Consider the following 13,607-nt stretch of genomic DNA (forward strand, 5'->3'; position numbering starts at 1 on the left):
GAAATGGGCAGGCAATGTCAAAGAGTAGGTGAACTGGGAAGTAGGATAGCAGAATGGTTAAAAAACATGTGCTTGGTGGCCAAACTCCAGCTATGCCAATTACCTTATGATCTTGAAAGAGCTACTAAGCTCAGTCTCAGCACCTTCACCTATAAAAAAGGTTTAGTAATAATAATAATGTCTGCCTAATGGAGTTGCTATAGGAATTGTTTGAAAAACTGTGTGTAGGGCTTCCCTGGTGGCGCAGTGGTTGAGAGTCCGCCTGCCGATGCGGGGGACACAGGTTCGTGCCCCGGTCCGGGAGGATCCCACATGCCGCAGAGTGGCTGGGCTCATGAGCCATGGCCGCTGAGCCTGCGCGTCCAGAGCCTGTGCTCCGCAACGGGAGAGGCCACAACAGTGAGAGACCCGCGTACCGCAAAAAAAAGAGAAAAACTGTAAAAATCTGATCACCCAATATACAGTAGGTGCTCAATAAGTGGTAGCTGTTTGAAAAGCCATTCCTCTTATTATACTGCTGAGTGACGACAAGCTCTGAGGCAGCCGAGATCTTTCCCCTGAGCCATTTTACTTCCTGGCTCAGAATATCAGTGCTGAAAGGCACATTAGAATGTACTTTAATCTCATTCTCTTTTTTAACAGATGGGAAACTTGAGGGTCAGAGCAGTTACATATGTTGCCCAAGGTTTTATAGCTAGTTACCAGGAGAGCAAAAACAGGTATTTTATTTGTCAGCTTAAAATTTTTAAAAGCTGTTAAGAGGAGATGGAAAAGAAGAAAGCTTAAGAAGAAGTAAAATTGTGACAACCTCAGGTAGCCCTTCAATCAGGGATGTAAGGTAGCAGGAAAAGGCTTGCCATACCTGAGAAAAGCTGTATGACTGATGATGCTCTGGCAGAGCCTCCCCCCACTGTCAGCGTGCACAAGCGAAGGGACGCTTCCCAGCCAGCAGGAAGTATTGCTTTCAGATATTCATCCCATATCATCCTACCCTTAGGTAGTGGTATAGTCTGTACTGAACAAAGGAAACTTGACCTTGGGTGATAACACAAGAGAAGTTAACAAAAGGGTGGGAGCCAGTATCTTGGAAAGCATATGGTAGGTATGGGATTAGTGTCAGCAAAAGGATCAAAGGCAAGAAAAAAAAAAGTCCTTTTATAATTCTTGAGTGGATTGCCTTCGCTTGCTGAAAGACTAGCTGAAAATTGAATGAAATTAACAAGCAGGTGTTAGATGGGGATGCAGAACGTTAGAGAAGGTGTATTGAACTGAACAGGTAATAAAGAGCCTTGAGAATAAGGTTTGAAGGAAGCAAATGTGTGCCTTTGCACACGTGCACACATGTATATTTAGCAGAGAGTGCCTGTCTTCCCCCTTTGCAGTTAATTTAAGAGCTGCCCTCAAAGGCAAATTAAATGTGTCCACTGTGCTATTTACAAGTGTCGGGGGAGGTTAGGGGGCATGATGGGAGATGTGGTGGGAGTATGACAGGGCAAGGCAGTTAAGGATTAAGGAGCAGAGATTCCAAACTGAAATTGCTGGGTCCACCTGCTATGCATTAATTATGCAACAATTACTATTTAGTGTCACTGCTGCATCTTTTAAGAAAAAGAAGTACACTTGGGAAACACTTGACAGATCTACTCACCAAAGAAAGAAAAGGTTAGAATTTTGTATGTTTTTTTGACCATATATATATATATATATATATATATATATATATATATATATATATATATATATAAAATATATTTTTAAAGACAGTCCAGAGGCCGGACTAAGCAAGGCCTTCAGGTCCTAGTAAATATCTTTAATATTTTTTTTTAACATCTTTATTGGAGTATAATTGCTTTACAATGGTGTGTTAGTTTCTGCTTTACAACAAAATGAATCAGTTATATATATACATATGTTCCCATATCTCTTCCCTCTTGGGTCTCCCTCCCTCCCACCCTCCCTGTCCCCTCCAGGCGGTCACAAAGCACCGAGCTGATCTCCCTGTGCTATGCGGTTGCTTCCCACTAGCTATCTACCTTACGTTTGGTAGTGTATATATGTCCATGCCTCTCTCTCGCTTTGTCACAGTTTACCCTTCCCCCTCCCCATATCCTCAAGTCCATTCTCTAGTAAGTCTGTGTCTTTATTCCTGTCTTACCCCTAGGTTCTTCATGACATTTTTTTTCCTTAAATTCCATATATATGTGTTAGCACACGGTATTTATCTCTCTCTTTCTGACTTACTTCACTCTGTATGACAGACTCTAGGTCTATCCACCTCATTACAAATAGCTCAATTTCGTTTCTTTTCTATGGCTGAGTAATATTCCATTGTATACATGTGCCACATCTTCTTTATCCATTCATCCAATGATGGACACTTAGGTTGTTTCCATCTCCGGGCTATTGTAAATAGAGCTGCAATGAACATTTTGGTACATGACTCTTTTTGAATTATGGTTTTCTCAGGGTATATGCCCAGTAGTGGGATTGCTGGGTCATATGGTAGTTCTATTTGTAGTTTTTTAAGGAACCTCCATACTGTTCTCCACAGTGCCTGTATCAATTTACATTCTCATCAACAGTGCAAGAGGGTTCCCTTTTCTCCACACCCTCTCCAGCATTTATTGTTTCTAGATTTTTTGATGATGGCCATTCTGACTGGTGTGAGATGATATCTCATTGTAGTTTTGATTTGCATTTCTCTAATGATTAGTGATGTTGAGCATTCTTTCATGTGTTTGTTGGCAGTCTGTATATCTTCTTTGGAGAAATGTCTATTTAGGTCTTCTGCCCATTTTGGATTGGGTTGTTTGTTTTTTTGTCATTAAGCTGCATGAGCTGCTTATAAATTTTGGAGATTAATCCTTTGTCAGTTGCTTCATTTGCAAATATTTCTCCTATTCTGAGAGTTGTCTTTTGGTCTTGTTTATGGTTTCCTTTGCTGTGCAAAAGCTTTGAAGTTTCATTAGGTCCCATTTGTTTATTTTTGTTTTTATTTCCATTTCTCTAGGAGGTGGGTCAAAAAGGATCTTGCTGTGATTTATGTCATAGAGTGTCCTGCCTATGTTTTCCTCTAAGAGTTTGATAGTGTCTGGCCTTACATTTAGGTCTTTAATCCATTTTGAGCTTATTTTTGTGTATGGTGTTAGGGAGTGATCTAATCTCATACTTTTACATGTAGCTGTCCAGTTTTCCCAGCACCACTTATTGAAGAGGCTGTCCTTTCTCCACTGTACATTCCTGCCTCCTTTATCAAAGATAAGGTGACTGTGTGTGTGTGTGTGTGTGTGTGTGTGTGTGTTTATCTCTGGGCTTTCTATCTGTTCCATTGATCTATCTTTCTGTTTTGACCACATATATTATTAAGAGAAACTAACTTAACCCCATTTGATAAAAACACACTGAGTGACTACTGGGCAAAGAAATCAGCCTAGAGTAAAGTTTCCCATTGTCTAGAACCAGCGTTCTAGTCCTGTTTGATATTTTTAAGCACCCAAGTGATGTTAACGTGCACATTGTTTTGCACAGATTTGCATTTTGAGTTAAAGAGGCACTTGGTACAAATACGTAAAGGAAAAATGAAGTTAATATTGCACACTACCCACCAGCACTATCAGCTGTGACATCATACACTAATAAGATGAATCTCAAAGATCACAGGTCTTCCTGGATATGTTCCCTCAATGGGAGAACCACAAGTTATTATGAGAAGAGAATTGCCCGAAAATTGAGGAGAGAAAGCTGACACCAAATACAGATGATGCAGAATTCCAATCTAAATATGTACTCCTTCTGATGAGTGATGCACACATGTTCACATGGGACTACCACTCCAGATATTACCATTCATTGCCTACATGCTTGGGCACTGGTGTTCTGCTCAGCTGGCAGCTTTTTTTGTGTGGAGACATCCTTGGGGAAGCCCAGTTTTGTCCATCTTCTTATATCTTCTAGTCTTGGAATTTTGTTGGTGCTTGTCCTTTTGTCTTCATGGAACATTTACAAGCTCACCTGCAACCCTCTCTAGCCTTCAGCACCCTGAACTTTTTTCACAGATAATATTTTAGCTTGGTGGGCAACTATTAATATTTGTCTAGGAGCTGCTGGGTTAACAGGGTTTTGTTGGGATTTTTTGTGTTATATGTATTTACGTGTTTGTTTTCTTTTAATTTATTTATTTATTTTTGGCTGCGTTGGGTCTTCGTTGCTACACACGGGCTTCTCATTCCTGTGGCTTCTCTTGTTGCAGACCACGGGCTCTAGGCACATGGGCTCCAGTAGTTGTGGCATGCGGGCTCAGTAGTTGTGGTGCACGGGCTTAGCCGCTCCACGGCATGTGGGACCTTCCCGGACCAGGGCTCGAACCCATGTCCCCTGCACTGGCAGGCAGATTTCCAACCACTGTGCCACCAGGGAAGTACTATGTGTTTGTTTTCTGTCTGTTTACACCACAGCTTTGACCCACTTCAGTCATTTTGGGGAACTTATATTTAAACACAGACCCACAACTAGACTTATGAGCACAACTTTCATGATGTTTTTCATTAGTCTCTTCTGTATTTTAAGTTGTCTTGGCCATATAACTACACGTAGAAGTAACTGGAATATGATTTCTATATACCTCTATTAGCTATGTTGGTCTACCTCTAAGAAAAATGCTGTCGACCTCTCGCTTAAGTAAACTAGGTAGGAAATCAGTAGCAGCTCTCACGAAAGGGAAGATTGGAATTGGAGCCATCATTAACTGGATTAGATCTCACCTCATCCCATTCCCTCTGGAGCCAAAAGTGCCAACTCCATTGGCAGCAAGTATCTGGGGTTTACAAGGTATGAGAAGGAACCAAAGGGGTAATAACTTCTCTTATGAGAAGAGTTGAGATTCCAGAGGGAGGGAACATGGGCACAAGTCTGTAAACCTTGAAAGGGAGTTGTAAGAAAAGAAAGAGGAATTGAGGAGAGAAGGACCAACAACTTTGAACAGCATCTTCCCAAAACCTCAATCCTTTGAGCCCCTTCTTCTGTGTAGTACACAGGGAGGAAACTTAGGTTTAAATTGCTACTGCCTCTGTTCCTCTTACACTGCATTGTTCTTTTTGAAACATGTCTGGTCCTAGGGCCAAAGTCTCAGGGCAGAAAAGAACAATCTCCAGATACTGCTGAACAGTGCAGCCTTTGCTCTAGTGATAAAGGCTGCTCAGAGACCCCCAGCCTTCCAAAAAGACCTGACCGCAACACTTCCTCCATCTTTCTCGGTGGAGAGGCTCAGTAAATTAAGCACTTCAGTGATCCACAAAATATCAAATTTTTCCTGAACCTGCATGAGTTTTATCTTTCTGTTTCCAGAGCCCTTGGGGAACTAACATGTCGATTCTGAGAATTTCAAAGTTCGTGAAGTTCCTAGGAACCTTATGGAAGGGAGATTTATTTACCTATGGCTATTCTTTAGGGTTGTAGAATTTCTTTGGCCAGGTTTTCTTTAAAAACTTCAGAAAATAAAAACACTAAAGGGAAATATAGGAATGCCTCCAGGACAAACAACCATTTGGGTTACACAGATGGAACATACTTGACATAGCTTAAATCTGATAGCAACTTTACCAGACGTAGGATAAAGTGCATACAACAGGAGATTGGTTCTCAAATTTTAATGTGCCTCAGAATCAACAGTAGGACTTGCTAAAAATGAAGATCCCACGGTGCTACCCCCCGAGATTCTGGAGTGGGGCCCCGACATCTGAGTTTTTCAGAAGCACCCCAGAAGCTTGTTGCAGGTGGCTCAGTGAACTAATTGTCAGAAGACATCAATTTCTCCGAAGAGCCTCAGTTCTCACCTTCTCCACTTGCTCTCTCCTTCTCCCACTCCTCTGAAACAGCTCTCATCAAGGCCACCGTGACCTGCATGTTCCCAAGTCCGTGGTCTGTTCTCATCTTGCTTGACCTAACAGCAGTATTTAACCCAGTTGAGCACACTCTCTCCATTGGAGCACGTTCTCCACTTGGTTCAAAGGGCACTCCTCTCTCTTGGTGTCCCTCTCCCTTTCTACTTACTCTTTCTCAGTCTCCTTTGCTGACCTTATCTTCCTAATTTCTAAACCTTGGAGTGCCCTGGTTTCAATCCGCAGGGCTTTCGCCTTCTCAACCTACACTCATTTCTTTGGTATTTTCATCCAGTGCATTGGTTTAAATGCCCTATTAATGCTGGGAATTTCTGAATTTGTATTTATAGTCCATTCTGCTCTCCCGAGCAGAGTTATAGATAAAATTGCCAACTCAGCATCTCCACTTGGAGGTCTAAGAAGTATTATGATAACATGTATAAACCCCCTGACTGATACTTCGCCTCTCAAAACCTGCTCCTTCACCAGTGTTTTTCAGCTTAGTAAAGGGAAACTCTTTTCTTTCAGTTGCTAAATGTAAAAACCTCAGTCATCAGTGACTCCTCAGTTTCTTCACAGTCCACATCAGAACCATCAGCAAATCCTGTCATCTCTACTAGGAAATACATCCAAAATCCAGCCACTTAATGCCATTTCCAATAGCCTCACCCTGGTCTAAGCCATGATCATCACTGGATTACTACAGTAGCCTCTTAACTGGTCCCAGTGCCTGCTTCCCCCACACCATACTCTCCACGTAGCAACCAGTGTGATCCTCTTAAAACAAGAGTCAAGTCATGTCATGTCACTCCTCTGCTCAAAACCCTCCAAAGCCTTCTTGTCTCAAAGTAACATCCAGGGCTTCCCTGGTGGCGCAGTGGTTGAGAGTCCGTCTGCCGATGCAGGGGACATGGGTTCGTGCCCCGGTCCGGGAAGATCCCACGTGCCGTGGAGCGGCTAGGCCCGTGAGCCATGGCCGCTGAGCCTGTGTGTCTGGAGCCTGTGTGTCTAGAGCCTGTGCTCTGCAACAGGAGAGGCCACAACAGTGAGAGGCCCGCGTACCGCAAAAAAAAAAAAAAAAAATCAAAGTAACATCCAAATTCCCCACAAGGACCCACATGAAATTACATTATCTAATCCAGTGCCACCTTTCTGACCTCGTACCATTCCCCTTCAGCCTTTGCACTAGCTATTCCTTTGCCTAAAATGCTCTTCTCCCAGGTAGCCATGCTTGCTCCCTCACTTCCTTTAGGTTCTGTTCAAATGTCCTCTCTTTAGAGAGGCTCCCTAACTGTGGTAGGCAGTTTCTAAGGTGATCCCCACCTCCTGGTATTCATACCCTTATATAATCCCCAACACTTGAATGTGGGCTGAATTTAGTGACGCACCTCTAGTGAATAGAATTAGACAGTGGTGATGGATGTCGCTTCCCGGATTACTGTGTCACTTCCAAGAAGACGGTGGCTTGCATCTTGGGTACACTCTCATCTCTCACTTGCCTGCTCACTCTGTGGGAGGCCAGTGGCAGAGACCGAGGGAGGCTTCCAACCAATAGTCAGCAAGGAGCTGAGACCCTCAATCCAACAGCCTAAAAATGAACTGAATGCTGCCAACCCTTCCAGCTGACACACTGAATGTAAACTCTTGAGAGACTTGAAGCAGAGACACCAGGTAGGCCATACCCAGTTCCTGACCCACAGACACTGTAAGATAATATGGGTTTTTTTGTGTTAAGCCATTAAGTTTGGGGCAATATATAGTTAATACACTGACCATCCTATATAAATTCACAAAATCTTCCTACCCTTACCACCTAGTATTCCTACTCCTCTTATCCCCAGAACTTGCTCCAAAGCCTTGCAGATTATCTGTTTAGTGCTGTCTCTACCCACTGCAATAAAAGCTCCATGAGGCAGGGACATTGGTAGGTTTTTGTTCACTGCTATATCCCCAGCACCTAAAACATGATTGGCACATAGTAGGCACTCAATAAAAATTTGCTGGATGAACGAATGAATCTGAGTAAGGGAAAGAGCTTTGTAAAATGGTGAAAACACAACTTAACTCACAAAGTTGTGGTGAGTGTTAAATGAGCAAAATATGTAACACTTCTGGTCCTCAGTAGGTGCTTAACAAAGTAAGGTTCTCCCCTTCAAAAGAAACTTTCATCAAATGACACTGGCACAGACAGCTAAAATTGTAGAATTTTTTCAGACCGGGATGCTTATTTGCATAATACCTGGCAAAGAAAACAGGGCAGCTCATTTCAATTAAGATACAAAACATTATTTCAGTGGCTGTCTTAATTGTGGGTCTCACCCAACTTGTCTCCATTTAATCCAGGATCTCTGAAAGCAAACAGTACTTACTAATATATCAGCCACATCTTCAGTTTTCTATATTGTTCTACAACTCAGTCTTCTTTCAGCATTAAGGTCTTTGAATTGATCGGAGTTCTTTCAGACCTCTATGGGCTCTGAATTAAATTCTCACATTGAGAGTCATTCAGAGAAAAATTTAAAAATAGTTCCTTCTGTCACTCTTATTGAATGGCCTCTTAAAACCCCACTGTCTTCATAACCATTGCCAGACAATAAGATAATCCCCTGAGCAACAGGCAGTTATTACCATTTCAAAACCATTGTGCAGTTGCCTCTGAAACGAAATCATTGAGTTATATGATCTTCAGTTATTATGGACTTAGCCATTCTCCAGCAGGAAGTAGCATAAGCAGACCATTTCTACAGAACAATAATGTTTAAAACTTTAAGATTGACCAAGCAATAGGAGCAATTTTCCTAACAGAATTGAACTGAGGATAAATGGGCGTCTGACAAGCTACTCAACTGCACCAACGTTTCTTGAAGCCTTCAGGAACTGTATTTTGTTCATTGTTTTATCTAAACCTGGCACAGTTCTTGTTACATGAGAGGTGCTCAGAAAATGTTTGTGGGTTAGATGGATGAATAGGCAAACGAAAGAGTTATTATAAGCCCCTGGATGACTGTCTCCTTGTATAAGCTAGTCCACCTGGGCACAGTATCCTGGGTGGTCATTTCTTTCTTGTTGATGAATCAGCTGATGGCCTCACTTGCCTTAGTGATTAAACAGACTTGACTTTCACATCCTGGCCTGCAACTCCCTAAACATGTGACATTGGTCTTGTTACTACCACTCTCAGGCTCAATTTCTCCATCTGTAAATATAATAATATTATGGCATAATAATATTTACCTCACAAGATTATTAAAAGGATTAAATTAGCTAACATGTAAAATACCTATAACAAACACACCTAGGCAATCAATACATAATTGTTCATTAAACCTAGCCCTATCCTCTGTCTCTATGATCAAAAATATCTCACTTGGCCTGTTCTTTCTCAACCAGTTTTGTTTCCCAAGCCCCCAGGTAGGTTGGCCCTTAGTATGGAGAAATTTATGCACCAGCAGAGTATTTCCATTATTATGTTTGCTAACTCCTTTCATTTAAAATTTCTTTCTATTTACAAAGTACACTCAAATACATTATTTCTTTGAGTCTCACAACCTAAAATGTTAGTAGAACAAGAGTTGAGGCCCTGTTTTACAGATGAGGAAACTGAGGCATAAAGAAATTACTTAAGATCACACAATGATGGGAAAGTGGGGTCTCAGACTCAAGCCCAGAACTTTTTCACTATGTTATATAGTCTCTAGCAGGTGGATTGAGGCAGAAAACCAATGGAAGAGCCCAAATACATCTGTCAACCAATATCCTGCCTGAAGCAGCACAGGTAACATAAGCTACTGGGCAGGCAGCCCCTTCTGAAATCTCAAACCTGGGTCTTTATAAATTGACAGAGCAGTGAGCATCTATAACCAGCAGTGGAAGGGAGCCTTGAAAGGGTGGTGCCAAGCCTTCTTTTATTTATTCCCTTAGTGTCAGGTGATGGGGGCAGGCATGGGCCACTCCCACCAATAATTGCTCTGATGACAGAAATCTTGAAACTGAGAGGTGTTTTCTTTGTGTATGCACATCACAATCCTGTTTTATTTGTCCTCCAAATACATAGCCTCAAGCCACCCAAAGAGGGAATCTTTTCTATCCCCTTACCATTTTGCAGCACAGCCAACTAGATCTAGGAAGAAGGAGTAAATTCACAATCATTGACCACCTACTATGTGCCAAGCACTGTGCTAGGCCCTTGATATATAATCTCATTCAATTTAATGTTCAAAACAATCGCTATCTCCCTGTAGTGGACAAGGTAGTACCTCCCCAACATCCTGTCCCTGTTATCTTGGTAACCATCCCAATTTCTATTAGAGTGCCCATACCTCCTCCACATAGTCCATATGTTCTAGAGAAACTGACTTGCCTTGCTGCTAAGAGGTGGGACAGGTGGATGGTCTTAAACTGATCAGTATAAGCCCATCCTCTGATCACAATTCAGGGAAGACATGTGACCAAAATTGGGTCAATACGAAGTTTGCTGAGAGTGTTGGAAAGAAGCTCATTTGTCTCTCCTCTCCTCTCCTCTCTCTTCCTGGAAGGTGTGGTGAGTTACTGTGAAGCCTGGAATCACCATAGCCATTCAGAACAACCAGTCATGGGGTGATGCTGACTCCACAAAAGGTGGAGCAAAGGGATAGGAAGAAATCCATTCTCTGGTGATATCATCGAAAACTGACTCAAACGACTCTAAAGTTTTCCCCACTTCTTAAATTTTCTGATATATGAGAGTCAAATAACACCATTTATCAATTTACCTAGTTTGAGTTGGGCATTCTGTTACTTGCAACATAAAGAATCTTAACTGTATCGGTTAGGGTAAGGCTAGGATAACAAGGACACCCAACTATAACCGAGTGGCTTAAAGAAGTCAGAGATCATTTCTCTCTCTTGTAACAGTGGACAGGTATTCCAGGTGGGCTGGCAGGTCTTCTCTGTGTGTTCGTTTAGAGATCCAGGTTTTTCCATGTCATTGCTCTCTTACCTATGGTCTTGTCCTCATCTCCATGGTCAAGGTTGGGGTGCTGTGGGTTCAAGCTTGTAGGAAGGGGAAGGAGCATGGAGGAGACTCATGTCCCGGAGCCAAGTGTGTCCACACACTTCTGCTCGCATTGCCCTGGCAGAGGGTTAGTCCCTTGGCCACATCTAACAGTAAGGCAGACTTGGAAATATGTTAGTAGCCATGTGCCCAGCTACATGTCTATTACCACAAAAGAAAACAAGAATGGGATTTTGGTGGACTGCTGCAGTCTTAGCCACATTAACCATCATAGAACCCCTTTTTAGAGGAGAAAAGTAAGGTTGAGAAAACTTGCCTAAAGTCACATAACCAGTAAGTGACAGAGCCAGAATTTGAACCCAAACCTCCAATTCTCACTACTGCATGCTCCATAAGGTAGACTCTTCTTGCTCTTCCATGTATGCAGTTATCCCTCTCTACAATTCCAGCTCTTAAAAACACTGCCCACCATTAGCAACATACATGGTATAGGTTGCTAACCCCTGCTCTGTCAGTTGCCTGGTTCCCTGCAGAGATTGCTGCTTCCTCCTTAACTCCCAACCAGGACTTTATTTTCCATTCTCTAGGGGTGGAGATGTTGAAGCAGGAATTGAGGTGATTGCCCCAGGTCTGGCACATAGAAAAAAGAGGTCTACAAAATGATATCCAGCTGGAGGGGTTGTTACCTGACAACTGCAGGAGCAATCAAGAGACACACAGAGGTCAGAAGCAGAGATGGAAAATGTGTGGCACATAGAGGAGCAGGGTAAATGCATACATGGAGGATGGATGGCCACTAAAGTCAATTTAAAAAGAGACTGGAAAAATTGAGGATCTAGTACAGATTGAATAAATTTAGGCCATTACAGTTTTAATCTGTGTCAGAGCATTGCTCTTATTAAAAATTATTATTTTCTAATTTGAATTGGCAGGACATTCTCAAAAAGAACAAAAGGGATACAAAGTAAAAAAAAAGAAAAGAAAAAACTCTCTTCTACCCTATGCCCCAGGCACCCAGTTTCTCTCCACCAAGGGACTGAGTATTATCAATTTCTTGGATATCCTCCTGGACATACTTTATGTACATACAAGCAAATACATGCCTATCTAGTATAAGTATTCTTTCCTCTTTTGTTACCCAGTTTTCTGCACCTTAATTTTCTTTCACTTAACAGAATATCTTGGAGATCTTTCAACGTGTGTACATAAAGAGTGTCCTCATTTTTTGTGGCTGTATCATGTTCCATTATATGGATATGTCATAATTTATTTAATTAATCTCTTACTGATAGGTATTTGGATTATTTCCAGTCTTTTGCTATTACAAATAATGCTGCAGTGTATTATTGTGAACTTGTGAACTTGTCATTACCTATATCTGCGAATAAAGCTGTAGGATAAATTCCTAGAACTGGATTTGACTTATCAAAGTATATAGATATTCATAATTTTGAAGGATATTTCCAAATAACCCTTCATAAGGTTGTAGCAGTTTATTCTCCCAGCAGTTGTGTATGAGAGCGCCTGTCTCCTCACACTCTTACCAACACAGCTTGTTAATTTTTTATCATTACCAATCTAATTCATGAAAAATGGGTGTCTGTATAAATTTAATTTCTATTTCTCTTATTATGAAGCTGGTTCTCTTTTAATATGTTTAAAAAAGATTTGTGTCCCCTTTTCTATGGACTATCTGCACATTTTGGGGGGGCAGGGTTCAGCTGTTGGTCTTTTTCTTTTTGATTTGTAGAAGCTTTTTACATATAAAGAAAATTAGCCATTGTCTATGAAATGAGTTCCAGATATTTCCCCTTTTTATAAATTGTCTTTTGACTTTGCTTATGATGGGTTTTGCATTGCAGAAAAGCATTCCTTTTATTCACTCTGAAGCATTTCATTTAATTGGGAGGAGGAACTCCTTAAACAAGCCAAACTTTACTACACAGGTAGGAAAGGAGTATGAACTTGAGAGAACTTCACTCTTGAAGGTTTCCTCTCCTGTTTGATTCCATCCTTAATTACTCTCTAATGATGATATTATCACAGAACTCACCCCACTGAGTAAAATTAAGATTACTAACCATGACTTCCAGCAGTAACAGAGTGCAAAGGAAGCAAGTTTCCTGCCCTTTGGCTTCCAAGCTAAATCAAAGAGGAAAGTAATGGTCTGAAAATCCCCAGATAATGTTGTTGACACATCAGCTTTCATTCTTTCTGAGCCTACTTCCTCCATACAATTCAATTATAAAAGTCCTTCTTAGGTAGTTATTCAATGAATGGGACTGGGCTGAAGAAGAATGGGCTTATGGATAGGTTATCAGATGGACAGGGAAAGAAAATAAAGAAATGGAGTAAATGAATAACAGGAGACATTGCACTGTAAGTGAGGGGCATTTCATAAGAGGAATGAAATTGCGTCTGCCACAGGCAGGCAAACAGATTTCCCCACACAAAGGAGGATGGAGCACTTCTCAGAAGACCAAACATCAGTCTCAGCGGTGAATGTTTTCAGGACCCCAGAGACTGTGACCACAGTGGGTGTGGGGTGGGGAGGAGTGATGCCCCTTTTCAAGGTCTAGGAAGGAATGTAAGCAGCATTTCTTTAATGTCACCAAGCAAATGTGCTGAGGCAGCTTTGGAGAAGACTCTGGTTCCTTCTGCTTTCTCAGCCTGATCCATGGCAGTTACTGAAAACCCCCAATCGTCCATCTTAGCTGGTCAGCATCTGAGCGAATTCT

Source organism: Grampus griseus (assembly GCF_964374135.1).
Source record: "Grampus griseus genome assembly, chromosome: 11".
NCBI lineage: Eukaryota > Metazoa > Chordata > Mammalia > Artiodactyla > Delphinidae > Grampus > Grampus griseus.